This window comes from Dunckerocampus dactyliophorus, chromosome 11 (genome assembly GCF_027744805.1).
Source record: "Dunckerocampus dactyliophorus isolate RoL2022-P2 chromosome 11, RoL_Ddac_1.1, whole genome shotgun sequence".
Taxonomy (NCBI): domain Eukaryota; kingdom Metazoa; phylum Chordata; class Actinopteri; order Syngnathiformes; family Syngnathidae; genus Dunckerocampus; species Dunckerocampus dactyliophorus.
The window spans coordinates 29,465,870-29,479,493 of record NC_072829.1 but is presented as its reverse complement, the minus strand read 5'-3'; the positions used below and the strand labels follow the sequence as shown (position 1 = coordinate 29,479,493).

The following is a 13,624-nucleotide window of genomic DNA, read 5'->3' as shown; positions in this document are numbered from 1 at the left end:
ATTTTTAGGTTTGCAGAAAAAGTTAGAATGTTACGAGAATTAAGTCAAAATATTATGGGAATAAAGTCAGAATTACAAGAAGCAAATTGAAATAGTAAAAGAAAAAAGAGAGTTAGGTAACACTTTCCACCATATTACAGTAGTTAATGAAGAACGAAGCTAACCCTAACTCTAACCCTAACCACTACTCATTAGTTACTACTTACCGGCAGTTCTTCACTAGTTCCTCAGGAACTACTGTATTTTTGTGTACCTTATTGTAAAGTGAGGCCGGTAGTAATAGTAGCAATAGTAGTAGTAATTGTAGGCAGTAATAACAAAAGAAAGAAAAGAAACCTGAAATAGTTAGGAAAAAACAGCGGAAATTGAAAAAAACAACTGTAATTTTATGAGAGTAATGTCAAAATATTAAGAGAAAATGTTTTATTCTACTGACAAAAGGAGTTGCAATTATATTATGAGGAAAAATAATGTCCTTTTACTAACATAGAGCTTGAATATTAAAGATAATATACGTTACTTATTAAGATATTTAAAATATTATGAGAAACAGGCAAAACAAAATAAAGTTGTATTTTTTGGAAAATTAGGTTGGAGAAAAAGTTATGTTATTATGGGAATAGTGTAAGGTCAAACTATAATGGTTGTCATGTCTTTGGGTCAAACACGGTGGTTTTACGTGACTTCTGGGTTGGTTTGAAATGTGTAAATAAATAAATTCAAAATGGATGGTAAAAAACTGTAAAACGCTACGGTTAAAAAGTTAAAGTGAGACATCTTCTCCAAAAAGAATCGTTCCAGTGACAGCAAGAGTGAACGCTCCTCTTGCCATTAGACAATCTTTGACGTTTTTTCCTCTCTTGTGAAGCGCAAGCTAGCAGCGGCGGAAACGATGAACGTGCTGCGCTTTCTCTAAAACGTGTGAGCCTTGGGAAAGTCTCGTCTTTGTGAGTATCTATGTGTAAAAAGGACTTAGAATTGTGACCACGAATGTTCCTGAATTGCTACTTTTAATACGTTTGTAAACTTAACAGTGTGCCATTTGCTGTTAATAATCTATCACTTGTGTTTTGGCTAGCTACTAGTGTTTAGCATATCAAATGAACATTTATTAGTTATTTTTTTGAATGTTACAGTTACAATACAGGTGGTACTCTATGTAGTATTCTGGTCACTAGGCGACAGTAATGACATAAAACATTGAGACATTAGCTTACATTACATTAACTTAACACTGCATGAAGTCAGCCATGACATGTCCCACATGATAGCGTGAAAAAGAAGTTCTCCTCCCATTCCTTGTGGAAGTGGTAAGTTTTTGGCTTTAGAAGAAGTGCATTTGACGCTAGCGCTCGTCTTGAGTCCCTGCAGTTGCGCAATGTGTTGTAAACAATGAATAATAGGAGTTTAAAGGTGACTGTAGGCGCGTTCTTTCATGTCTACATGACTCTACTAATGTTAAAAACCTAATTTAGAAAGTCATAAACAGGTTTTCTATGCCATAACTACGGAAATATGCAATTTGTTAACATTGAATCCTATATCGCGGAAATCCATTTATCGCCGTCGGGTCTGGAAGCAATTAACCGCTGTATGTCACAAAGCTGAGATGCAGTTTTGTCTTGAAAGTGGCCCTTGCTTCCTTTTATTTTTCAGTTTGTGGCCCCTGCTGGAAAAGGTTTGGACACCCCTGGACTAGACAGTGTGAATCCTATCATGGTAGGTGGTCTAAGCTGTTTATAAACTGTGAGAAGATTACATTTCCTCAGTGCATGGGCTCAGAATTGTTCCAATATATTTAGTCTAGCATAAGGAGGTCAAACAGCTACATCATGTGTTTCCCATGCGACTTATAGCATCCATATGTGGAATTTACATTCTTATACAAGACATCTTGTCGCGCACTGGAAATCCAGCCCGCCTTTTATTTCATTTCAGGCTTGAAAGCAGAACCAGGTTAGGTTTGTTTATTCAGCTCCATGTGTCTCCTCCCTTTTCCTTATTTTACTTCTCCCGGTTTACTTCCTCCATGGGAGCTATTTTCCAATCAAGATGCCTTTTGTGTGTCACTGCCAGATAAAAGACAAAGCATGTCATTAAATAACCATAGACTTTTAAATACAGCCAGCAGTGGTTCCAGTGAGCAGGCATGCAAATGATGGGGCTCCACTAAGCCAATCAGGACGGGAGCGTACAGTTTAGCCGAGCCGTGTGTTGCGTAACATCAGCCTGCCGCAGACTCAATATACTTCACACGCAACACTCCCCAGGCGGAGGAATTGAGCACACGTGTGTGTGCGTGTGTGTGTACACATGACTGTGTGTGCATGAGACTCTGCCTTGTTCCATTACTGAACTGAGCGACGTAAACCGTAGAGAGAGAACGTGGAGGACACACGATCAAACTTGTGACCTTCTCTGAGACATTTCCGAATCTTCATGCAGCATGATTTAGATTTGTTGACTTATGCTTGGGAATGTGGAAAAAGGATTACAAGAGATGCAAGAGATAGTCCACCAGAGCGGCAAATTCACTTCAAGGAAAACTGCACTTTTTGGGGAATTTTGCACCTCATCTACGATCCTTATGTGAAACATGAAAACACGTCTTTCCCTTTTCTGTGCGTTCTAAACAGAGAACAACAGCTAGCATGAGGCAGCCAACGATGCACGTAATAGGACACACCTATTTCACCTATAAAGCCCCTGAAAAAACCTCTCCAAAACTGCCAATGTTTACATACTGTAAGGTGACCTCCACATCAACCGAGCTGCAGCGACATTGTTACTGTGGGAGCTAACTCCAAAGAACTACTTTGCTGGCATAGTGACACAGCGCCTCGCTCACAACACCTCACGCCACTACTGAGTAGCTATGTGCGATACCACTGGTTTCTTTTCCAATTCCATACTGGGTAAAATTCAGTCTGGTATCGGCAATACCGATTCGATACCGATATCTAACCTAACATATCGGGTAAATTATAGAAAGTATTTTATTTGAAATCATAGCATAGCCCGTACAATAAACAATATAAGGAATTGCATGAAATCTAGACTTTCTAAACTTAGTAATTTCATCGGGATATGTGACTCGGGTACTTGGGTCATCCACTCGTGTTTTTTGAGCGTATAATCACCATGTTTTGGCACTGTTATATTGTCAACACGGCACATTTACCCATTTCTAGTAAGCCTAACCTCATTCAAGGAAATATAAAGCATGCTGTCTGGTTGTTCCTTCTGACTACATGTGATATTTGTTGCAGAACTGATGATTTATCAAGAGAAAATTACGATAAAATGCCGTTACACTTATTATGTCAGTACATACTGGGACATACCGTCTGATTATGACCGGCTTAAGGTTTTCAGCCTCAGATGAGATCTTAGCAAGATAACGATACATGGAAACAGGATCCAAGGAAGCCGTGGTGTTTATACGGTTATTCAAACACAGGAAGTTGTTGACCATGCCGCAACAACAACCTGTGGAAAATAAATAGCAGGCCAATGAATTCATGTTTACAGCAAAGCTAAAGACAGTGGAGGAAGTGGTCGTGGCTCCAGTCTTTTTTAGATGTTGTGACCAGTAGATGCCAGATGGGACACTGGATTCTAAATCAGTCCCTTTGGCGCTGGCCGTGACTGGCTTACAGGATCTTTCATGATCTTTCACATCTGAGGGAAAATTGCTGCCATTATGTGATCAAACCACGGAAGGGGTGTCCGAAGTGTGGCCTGGTGACCATTTGCGGCCCGCGAATTGCAATTTTACGAGAATAAACGTATGATGAAAAATAATGCAAATGAAGTAGCATAGAGTTGAAATATTAGAGAAAGTCGTAATATTATGAAAAGCAATAATTTTATTAGTAAGGCTGTTCTGTGACCACTTTGAATGCAGCATCATCTTGAATAATAATAACCCTCTCCGAGTGGTTTCAGTGGAGTCTGGAGTGACAAGCATGCATTCTCTCCCCAGTCCCATTCCTGGTCACCATTGACTGGATTACGAGGAAGACCACGTCAGATAAACCAAGGTGCATTCAGTGGACACCTGCCTCACACTTGCAAGATCTTGACTTTGCAGATGACCTGGCTGTTCCCTCCACAAAACAGCCAGGAGAAGACTGATAGACAAAACGGGCGTTAACATCAACATAGCCAAAACTCAAGAGATGTTTATTCACAACAGCAGATCTACACCAATAAATCACACTTGGAATTGTAGATGATTGTAGATGATTTTACCTACTTGGGCGGCCTCATCAGGAAGGACAAGGGGGCACAAAAAGACATCAAGGCAAGACAACCTCGCCTCACCTGGAAATCCAAAATGGACAGTGAGAAGTTCAAGATTTGCCTTTGTAAAATCTGTTCTGATGTATGGATCAGAAGTTACCAAGTCTGATAAGTGAACAATTGAGTCTTTCCACAATAAATGTCTACGCAGGATCTGATGCATTTACTGGCCAACAAGGTAACCAATTGTGAGCTGTACAAAATGACAGTGATGACGTTGTTGAAGAGATCAAGTGAATCCAATGGCTCGGTCATGTACTGAAGATGGATAGAGATTGTATCCCCAAAACAGCCTTAAGATGGACACCACCGGAAAATAGAAAGCCAGGAAGACCAATAATTACTACTACAATGAATCGTACATGTGGCCAGGTACAGTACCTAGCCAAGGACAACAACAGATGGACAGAACTCTGTGGCCTTATGTCCCAGTTGGGACGAAGAGGATTAAGTAAATAATTATGAGAAACAAACAAAAAAATATTAAGTTGTCATTTTTGGAAAATTAGGTTGGGGAAAAATTATAATATAATGGGATTAAAGTCAAAATATTATGGTAATAAAGTCATAATATTACCAAAAGAAAATTTACAAAGATTATTTAAGAAGAAAGTTGAAATATTTGGGAAAAAGCAAAGTCCAAAGTTCACATAATAATATGCTTTTTCCACCTAGATCACAAAGCCGAGATGCAGTTTTATCTTGAAACGTATATAACTTCTTAGCATGTCTACATGTGTTGCTTTACAACATGTATACCTTCTTATCTACATGTGTTGCTTTACAACATGTATACCTTCTTATCTACATGTGTTGCTTTACAACATGTATAACTTCTTAGCATGTCTAACATGCCAAAGTGGCCCTTGTATCCTGTTGTTTTCACTATGTGGCCCTACACCCCTGGCGTAGACAAAAGTCAATCTGGCTGGCTTTACATCACGATAGAGCATGATATGCTGCTTGCTCCTATGCCTCACAGAACTCAAAACAGAGAAAAAAAATACAGCATGTGAGCTACGTTTTTACGTTGTGTCGTGATCGACATTGCTGATTAGTGGTATGATACTGGATAGTATAAGAAACCTGCTGATGCCAGAATCAGTGCTTCATATGCCCCATACGGCAGTAAATTCCTACAGTCTAAGTAGTGCAGTGACCATTGTTAAAAACCGTGCGCAGAATAAACAGGAAACATTTGAAAGCCTTGTGTCCTCATGCTGCCTCAGCGGTGCCGCGGTGCTCACAAAGCACAATTCAACTCTGACTGAGCATCAGGAGTTTCCTGAGATATTCCGACCCCTCCACAGGACGGACTCTCCTCTGTGTCCAGTGTGACTCGTGAAGTTGTTGGATTAGTGACGACCTTCAGTGTCATTTCCTCTCAGCTGCCAAAGCAGCACCCAAGGGTGGCTATGGCCCTCTCAATGTCAATGCGGACCTTTTTAAGATTAACGACTACTTGTTTCCTGAATCTGCTGGACTTCTCCTGAGTGGGCTTAGAAATGACCCTTGACCAGCAACAAAATCTTTAAAAAACTGTTGAGGTCATATTGTTTTTACCCAGAATGTATGCTATACACGTCTCGCACATCAGCGACCATTTTTATTAGAGTATTGTTTTGTCAAAGACAATGCTGGAGTAGTCAGTGTACTGCTAAAGCAGTCTAGATTAAATGTGTCCCAAACATAACACGCAGCCATTATTGACACACAAGAGAGTACACCTCTCAAACATGTTCCAATTGTGTCCAAGGTGTCAGTATTTGTTGTGAGCGCCATTATTTTGCACTGCCTTAATCCTCTTGGACATGGAATTCACCATTCCTGCACAGGTGGTTCGCCTCAGAATGCCACAGCACATTAGAATTCAAATTTCCCTCAGTGAACTGTAGCTCCCCAATGCGGGAAGCACTCATGCAGCCCCATTTATCTATCCACAATCTGTCTAGCAGAGAGCCTTCTTTAGTCAGTCAGTGTATGTTTGCAGACGTGATCATTCTGGCTCTGCACTGTCTGATATTAAACGTCTAGCAAAGTTTTCCATTCCCTTTAAAGTTATGGTATGTGACATTCTATGGCAGCAGATCAACTGACCCACGTGGAGTCACACATTAACCTCACACTAATCTCCGGCTCGGTCAGTTTGTTTTTAGGTCACAGAGGAGAGAACATTCCTGCAGACCTTAGTTAGCTTAAATGCTGTTTGAAGGGAGCCGATGTAGTACAGACGTGGCAAGGGCATGTCTCTTGTACGTCACCATTAGAATGGTCAAATTAAGGTCATGATTTCATAATTTGGCCTCTCTTGTTTTAAGCACTTTATCAGTCGCTGGTTTTAAACTACCACTTGCCAAATTTTGGACTGCAGGCTAAAATAATCCATTTATGAGAGCAGAGTCCAACTTTTTGCGACAGTCAAGGTGTAAATATTTGCATAGGTACTCAGCGCTTCCAGCACTCTTCATATTTTGCCTTGTTTTTAATGAGTCTGGACATTCTACTTAGTCAAATTATTGGGGAGTCTTAGAATAGTCAACTATTTGACGATACAACTCGGAAGAGTCTGGTTCAACTGTCAATCTCGCCAACGAATCATATAAAAATGTCACATGATCAAGATACCATTCTGACACAGATGGGGGGTGCCCACGGGTGCTGCTGAGCATACATTTTGAAAAAGAATGGACAGCCTATTTTGTGCTAATAAAAAATTTAAATGGACGTGTGTGTTTAACAGAAGATCTATACTTACCACGCCTGAATGAAATCACCCGCTTCATCGATGGGCTTATTGGCTCGTAATGCCTACTTTAAAAAATCATCCAAAGTCTGGAAGTATTTTGAAAAGGTTACAGCTGACTCCAAAAACTGAAGTGCTTCTTGTGTCAGCAGCTTTTTATATGTCACGTGACAACAACCAACAGCGTAGCATTTAAAACAGGTAAGACTGTTACGCCGACTGTGGATTTTAATGCAAGAAATTCGTTTTGGAGAGTTGTTGTTTTGTTTTTTTTTGTTGTTCCTATTTTATGTGCACTTTTGTGATATATTGGTTTGGTTTGTTTTCTGTCACTAAATAAACTAAGGTTCTCTTGTTGCACACCTGCTATGTTTATTTGTCTGAGTGTTTTATGCTTTGTCTTTGAGGTGGAAAACGTCGCAAATGAGATTTGTTTATTGGTCGGGATGACTGTTAGTTAGACTGTGGACAAAATCTAAGAATCAGATTTGACTATGAAAATCCTGTAAGCCAGCCCTACAATTTACTAATAATATACTGTACACAATGCACGAAATGCTACATTCTAACAGCTCGGACTTTTTTAGATTTACACAATCAGCCTAATCAAGTTAATTTCACAACAAGGCAAAGAAAACTTCTTGACTCCTTCCAAAGATGTTAAGTAGCCAAAATGGATTTGAGCTTCAGTGCAACTTGGGAACCAGATATGCCGGCACATATGAACTTACTCCAATATTCCTTTGAGCCAGTGAATAATCTCATTCTAAAGCCGATCAGTTTAATGTTTTTCAAGGCCAAGTGTAAGGAGCTCAAATGTGGTTACCACTGCATAAAGGCTCATTTGTATGAGAACTGTGACACTTTCCCAGGCCCTGCTTGAAGAGCCAATGCTGTGGAATGCCTTTTTGCACACCATATGGAGAATAAACACCAACAATTGCAATTTATTTTGTATATGGTGAAAGCTGCAGTGAGATTGTGGTCTTTTGTATATAAAATTAATTACCTACCGCAGCAAGTTAATGTTGCTCATCCTGTCTGTTGGTTTGGTGCTCTGGTCTACAACCTGTGTTCAACGAGGAGCCTTTACATTACAATCGCAGATTCTTTCTTGAAGCCAGTAGTGTTTCTCACATTCTTTATCAAAGTTGTGGCACTGGCAACTTTCTCTGGCGTCCTGGTGGGTTATTTTGCCGCTGTAATTAAAAAAAGCACAGAGAACACTCAGAAATACTGTATGTAATGTTCATGAACGTCTCAGAAGAGCAGGCCGCACAGTGCTTCATAAGAGGAAGAAAGGAGACAGAAACTGAGTTGTTCATCGTTCTGTGTGTGTTCTATGAACAAATAAACCACACACACACACACACACACCCTGGCTGGAATCTGTCAATAGTGTCCCAACTCTAAAAGAACCACTATCCATTCTTCACAGAGACTGAGTCACCGACATGTGGCTGCTTTGTTTAGGCACTGTTTGGCTATATCATAACCGACACAGTGTCTTCTATGCCGCTTATCCTCACTAGGGTCGCAGCTGACTTCGGGCAAGAAGCAGGGTACACCCTGGACTGGAAAACCAAGACATATTTATTCGAAAACCGAATCCTACAAAAACCGAGGTGTACGAAAACCAAAGTTCCACTGCACTTTTAAAAAGTCGGAGTCATACACACATTGGGAGAGAGTAGAGCAGAGAGAAAATGCTTCCAATTCATTTTCTCTTACGTATTGGAGATTCCTGCATGCTTTTCGCGGTCCTTTTAACACTAGTCCATGTCTTTGCTCCGTGTAGTGTTCACATTTGAGTTCAAGTCAACCGAACCGCACCAGAATTCACTTGCAAGCAGGCTGAGACCCATCACTCAAGCGGTCTCGGTCCACTTGTTTTCACACTTGACCAAACAAACCGCACTAGCAGAGCAAACGCACCAGAGTTCTTTTTTAACCGAACCAAACATGAGACGTGCGAACACACCCCAAGAGACTCTATTTAAACCAGTTTTGTTGCATCACACCACAGATGTTCAAAGATGACGCCATGCCTTTCGGGCGTTACTGAAACAATTTTGAAGGGTCAAAGTCTGAGCTGCACTGACATGACTCCTATTTATGTGCCAGTAAAGCGTGGCAGACAAAACTGCTGCTGAACTGGCACATACAGCTTTTTAAACTTTTAATGGCTCTTGGATCCAACAGCACGTGCGATGTAAGGGGGTTTGTGTGCAACCTAAGGCTGTGTAGTGGTTAAAGTGTCATTCTTCCTAAATGTAACCTCTTTTACAACTTGCCATATAACTAATTGCCAGATCCAAACAGCAGAAAGCAGAGAGCAGAAAACTCTCTCACCCATTTGTGACCTACATTGACTATGCTGATTCTTATGGATGTGTACTGAATGTGCTCAGAGGGCAGAGAATGTCGTTCTTGTTGGGAATGCAATGGCATTGTCTGTGTGTGTGTGTGTGTGTGTGTGTGTGTAGACGAGTACTCACAGAAGAACACTGGAGACTCTTGTGCTTTCTGCCCACAAGCGCTTCATCAGGAGGCACCAATGGCTGGCCCATAATGTCAAATGAGAGCCAAGCAGTCCCATTGCGTAGGCATGGGGATGACTCAGTGGGTGGCTATGCATGCAATGTAGCCTTTTCTCAACAAACAAATAAACAAACAAAAGGGCAACACTTTGAGCAAGCAAGGCACATGGTCGTTGCTGTAGGAATGTTGCATGCATCAAAATAAGGGAGAGGAAAACAAACCGGAGTCAGCAGCCTGGATGGTATGTTATAAATTGCTTACAAAGTTACAGTATGCAGATTATATCAAACTTTGTTGTGAAATTGTCCATCAACCCATACATTTTCTACTGCTTATCCTGTTCAGGGGTGCAGGGAGCTGTAGAGTAGAACTGGGCAAAACATGGGCCGCAGGCCACATCCGGCCCATTAAGCCTTTCAAGCTGACCCGCTGGACGTTTCCGTATTTTTTTAACTTTAACATCGAAGCTGCAGTAGGGATAGCAATGCTGTTTTCAAATTACCGTGTTAAAAGATTGAAATTATTCCAATGTTTTTTTGTTCTGGTCATTATGGTAATAATCTCTTTCTCTATTCCCATCCTCATTACGGAGGGTCAGGGACCAGGAGTTCCTGCACCAGTCTTCTCCATTCACATCGATCCCGATCAATTTTTATGCATGAAGTCAATGGTTCTCTTGCCCAGTCCTTGATGTTGTCGCTCCACCGTCTCCGCTGTCAACCTCTGGTCCGTCGTCCCTTAATACGGCCCTCAAAAATGTGGGTGCAGAGGTTCAGCTCTCATGATGTGGCCAAAGTATTGCAACTACCGTTTCTTAACGTTTGTCACGATGCTTCGTTCTGTTCCCATTTCTTTCAATACCGATTCATTGGTTCGATGGGCTGTGCAGCCAGCACGCAAGGTTGGAAGGCTTTCAGTCTTTTGGTATCTTCAGCTTTAAGAGTCTATGCTTCACATTCATAAAGCGCCACCGGCCACAGCGGCGTTTTCAGGAGTCTTAGTTTGATGCTCTTATTGAATGCGCGGTCTCGCAACAACATGCTGAGTGACCCGAGAATTGATCTTGCCGCCACAAGTCTTGCCTTCATCTCATGATTACATTCAGCATCCCAATTGATGACGCCGTCTATAGGTACTTAAACCTTTCCACCTTTTCCAGCAGAACGCCTCTGCAATAAATGTTAATTTGCTCTGGGATCCGTGTAGCAGCCATCACTTTGGTCTTTTTTGTACTTATATTCAGGACGTGCTCACAGGAGACTCTATATCTATATTTATATGTATACATCCATCTACAGTCAAGGAAAAAATGATTAGACCACCCTTGTTTCCTCCGTTTATTGATCCATTGTAATGCCTGGTACAAGTAAAGGTACATTTGTTTGGACAAATATAATGATAACAAATATAACTCATAAGACTTGAGAGTTTAAGAGTTGATATCTAACAACTTCCACGGTTTCTTGATAATAACCAAAATCACTAAAGTGCTTACATGACTAGCTATAGCATTGTGCTGCCAAAAGATTGAACTCTTATGAGCTGTTTTTGTTGTCATTGCTATATTTGTCCAAACAAAGGAACCCTTAGTTGTATCAGGCATTGAAATGAACAAGAAACAAGGGTGGGCTAATCATTTTTTTCCATGAGTATACATATGACCACATTCACCCAATGTGGCCCGCAAGTCAAAATAATTGCCCACCTCTGCTGTATGGAGACAGACAGACATTCGCAAGCATTCACACTCACATTGGCAACCACTAGACCATTCAGTGACTCATTAAATTGTATAAAGTGAAAAAAAACCCTTCACCTTTATACAGTTCCTTTGCAAAAAGGATTTTTGCTTCAAGCGGTTCCACAAAGTTACCTGAAGTTGCAGTTGATATTGTGTAAACAGAGTGTGAGAGAAAATACATTCCTCTATTCGCAGAAAAAGTTGTAATATTTACACTTAGAAACTATTTGACATTGTTAGAATTCATCTTTTTCTTTTATTCCATGTAGCATGAAGCTGTGTTAGCTAGTGCACTGACTTTAGAACACCCCTCCCCTCAGCAAATGTCATTATTTATTATTATTTATTATTTATTATTACTGCTGTGCGCATGTTTCACTTGTCCACAAAGTTTCACGGAAACCAGTGGTGTTACATCTTGTTAAAAATCCACCCTCAGTGATAAAACAGACAAATAAAGTTTCATTTCTGTCTTAGGAGAGAGGTGGTTTGAGTAGAACCTGATTAGATTATATAATAGCGTCTATTTCTATGCTCCTAAAGCTGAGGAGATTTTGATGAGTGCGGTGCTTAATCGAGCCTGGTGGTGTTGGGGTTTTAGCGCACACACACATGCACACACGCACATTTTGGTCTGAACATGTTACATCATTAACCAGATAAGCTTAACCTGCTTGGCGTCTTTGTGATACAGCCATTGTCCATCTCACCTTAATTAAGACATGAAGGATCAGCATTCAGGGTGGTAAACTGACCACATGGAGCATGTTTCCAATCAGCTTTGCAGAACACGGCAACATGCACGTGGCCATTTGGACTATACTGTAAATTGCCTGTGCATCCGAGCTGTTACAGTAATGCAGCTCATTCTTGAACTTTCCCTTCAGAGGGTGTGATGTACTGTACTCTACACTGGACATGCTCTATGACTAAAATGAAATACACAACCAAAAATACATCGTTCCTCTGTGGGGGTTTTTTGCACGAGGGAGGCAATTTTGGAACCGATATTTTCCTAAATAAACTATTTTAGAGTCAACAATAAATGTGTGCCTTTCTCCATCATCTGGTAGCCTGGTGCAAAGCAGAACAAAGTCTTTATTACAACATTTTCTCTCCAGAGAGAGGCAACAATCTGCCATTTATAAACCCCGCAAAAGGTTTATGTTACTCACTGTTAAACTCGTGTTTCTGAGCGCAAAGCATCATGATGTCGTGTACTTCATGTGTGTTATAATCCGCCCCCTCTTTTCCAAGCTTTATGTTAAGCTTTATATTAACTTTACACCCACCAGGGTATTTATTTATTTGATAATCTCCTTGTAATACAACTAAAAAAAGAAATCTGTGGTCTGGGTTTACCTTATTCAAGTCAGGAATAACCACGTCATAAATGTAGGTTGCACAATTTCTGAAATATGGGCACCATCTTCAAGTTGGCACGTAAACACAATAATATAGCATATAATGCAAATGAAGGTCAATAGTCATCTATTTGCTGTACATGTAGCCACTGACTGTATGTTTGCAGGTTTCATACAAGCTCTAATAGGCCAAATCAATGCTACAATATATTCATGGACTGTGTACCACAGCATTTCCCCACACAACAAACACACACAGCCTCATCGGCTATTTAGACAGCTGCACACATCATTCCGGCCTCTACTCTCAGGTTACCCCAGATCTCATAAATCAACACATTTGCATAGCTTATTGCACAAGAGACACCTGATTGTGAATAAAGTTCACAAGCGTTTTGTCAGGTTCCTTACAGTCACAGGGGGGTTTATCTGAAAGAGCCTAACAGGGAATTAGTGTGTTCACTGTGGTCACTGGCACAGGCCGCAGCGACACACATGGTGACACACAATGGCTACCAGGCACTGCGTGTGTCAACTTAGCCTTGCTTTTCTGCTGTAAAAAAAACTCGCGCGAGAACCCCTGGTGACACACATCTGTGCTGAGTTGGATTTCCACTTCTGATGAGGGGACGGACCACTCGCCTCCCCTTTCTCCACACCCTCTGTTCAATGCGTAGGAAACAGTTTTTGATTCAGTCTAGTGATGGTGTCATCCAGCAAACAAGAAAAGACATTTTGACTCGCTTGCTTCTATTTTGAGGCACTTTCACGACACGAGCCAAGGAGGAGTTCCTTGGAGCTCATGACTCAGGCTGATTATGGGTTTCCCTTTACCCTGGAACTGGTTACCATGGGGACAACAGCAAGCTGAGACACAATAACACAGCTGGCAACACTGAGATGTAAGAACTGATGGAGGAAGGACTCATC

At 41.0% G+C, this 13,624-nt stretch overlaps 1 long non-coding RNA gene across 1 annotated transcript; it reads left to right on the top strand.

Moving 5' to 3' along the window:
• The first annotated feature begins 867 nt into the window (after positions 1-867).
• On the top strand, positions 868-7,357 carry LOC129189945 (uncharacterized). Its single transcript, XR_008572907.1, has 3 exons — positions 868-947; positions 1,657-1,719; positions 3,986-7,357. It is a non-coding gene; the product is annotated as an uncharacterized LOC129189945 (long non-coding RNA).
• The last annotated feature ends 6,267 nt before the right edge of the window (positions 7,358-13,624 follow it).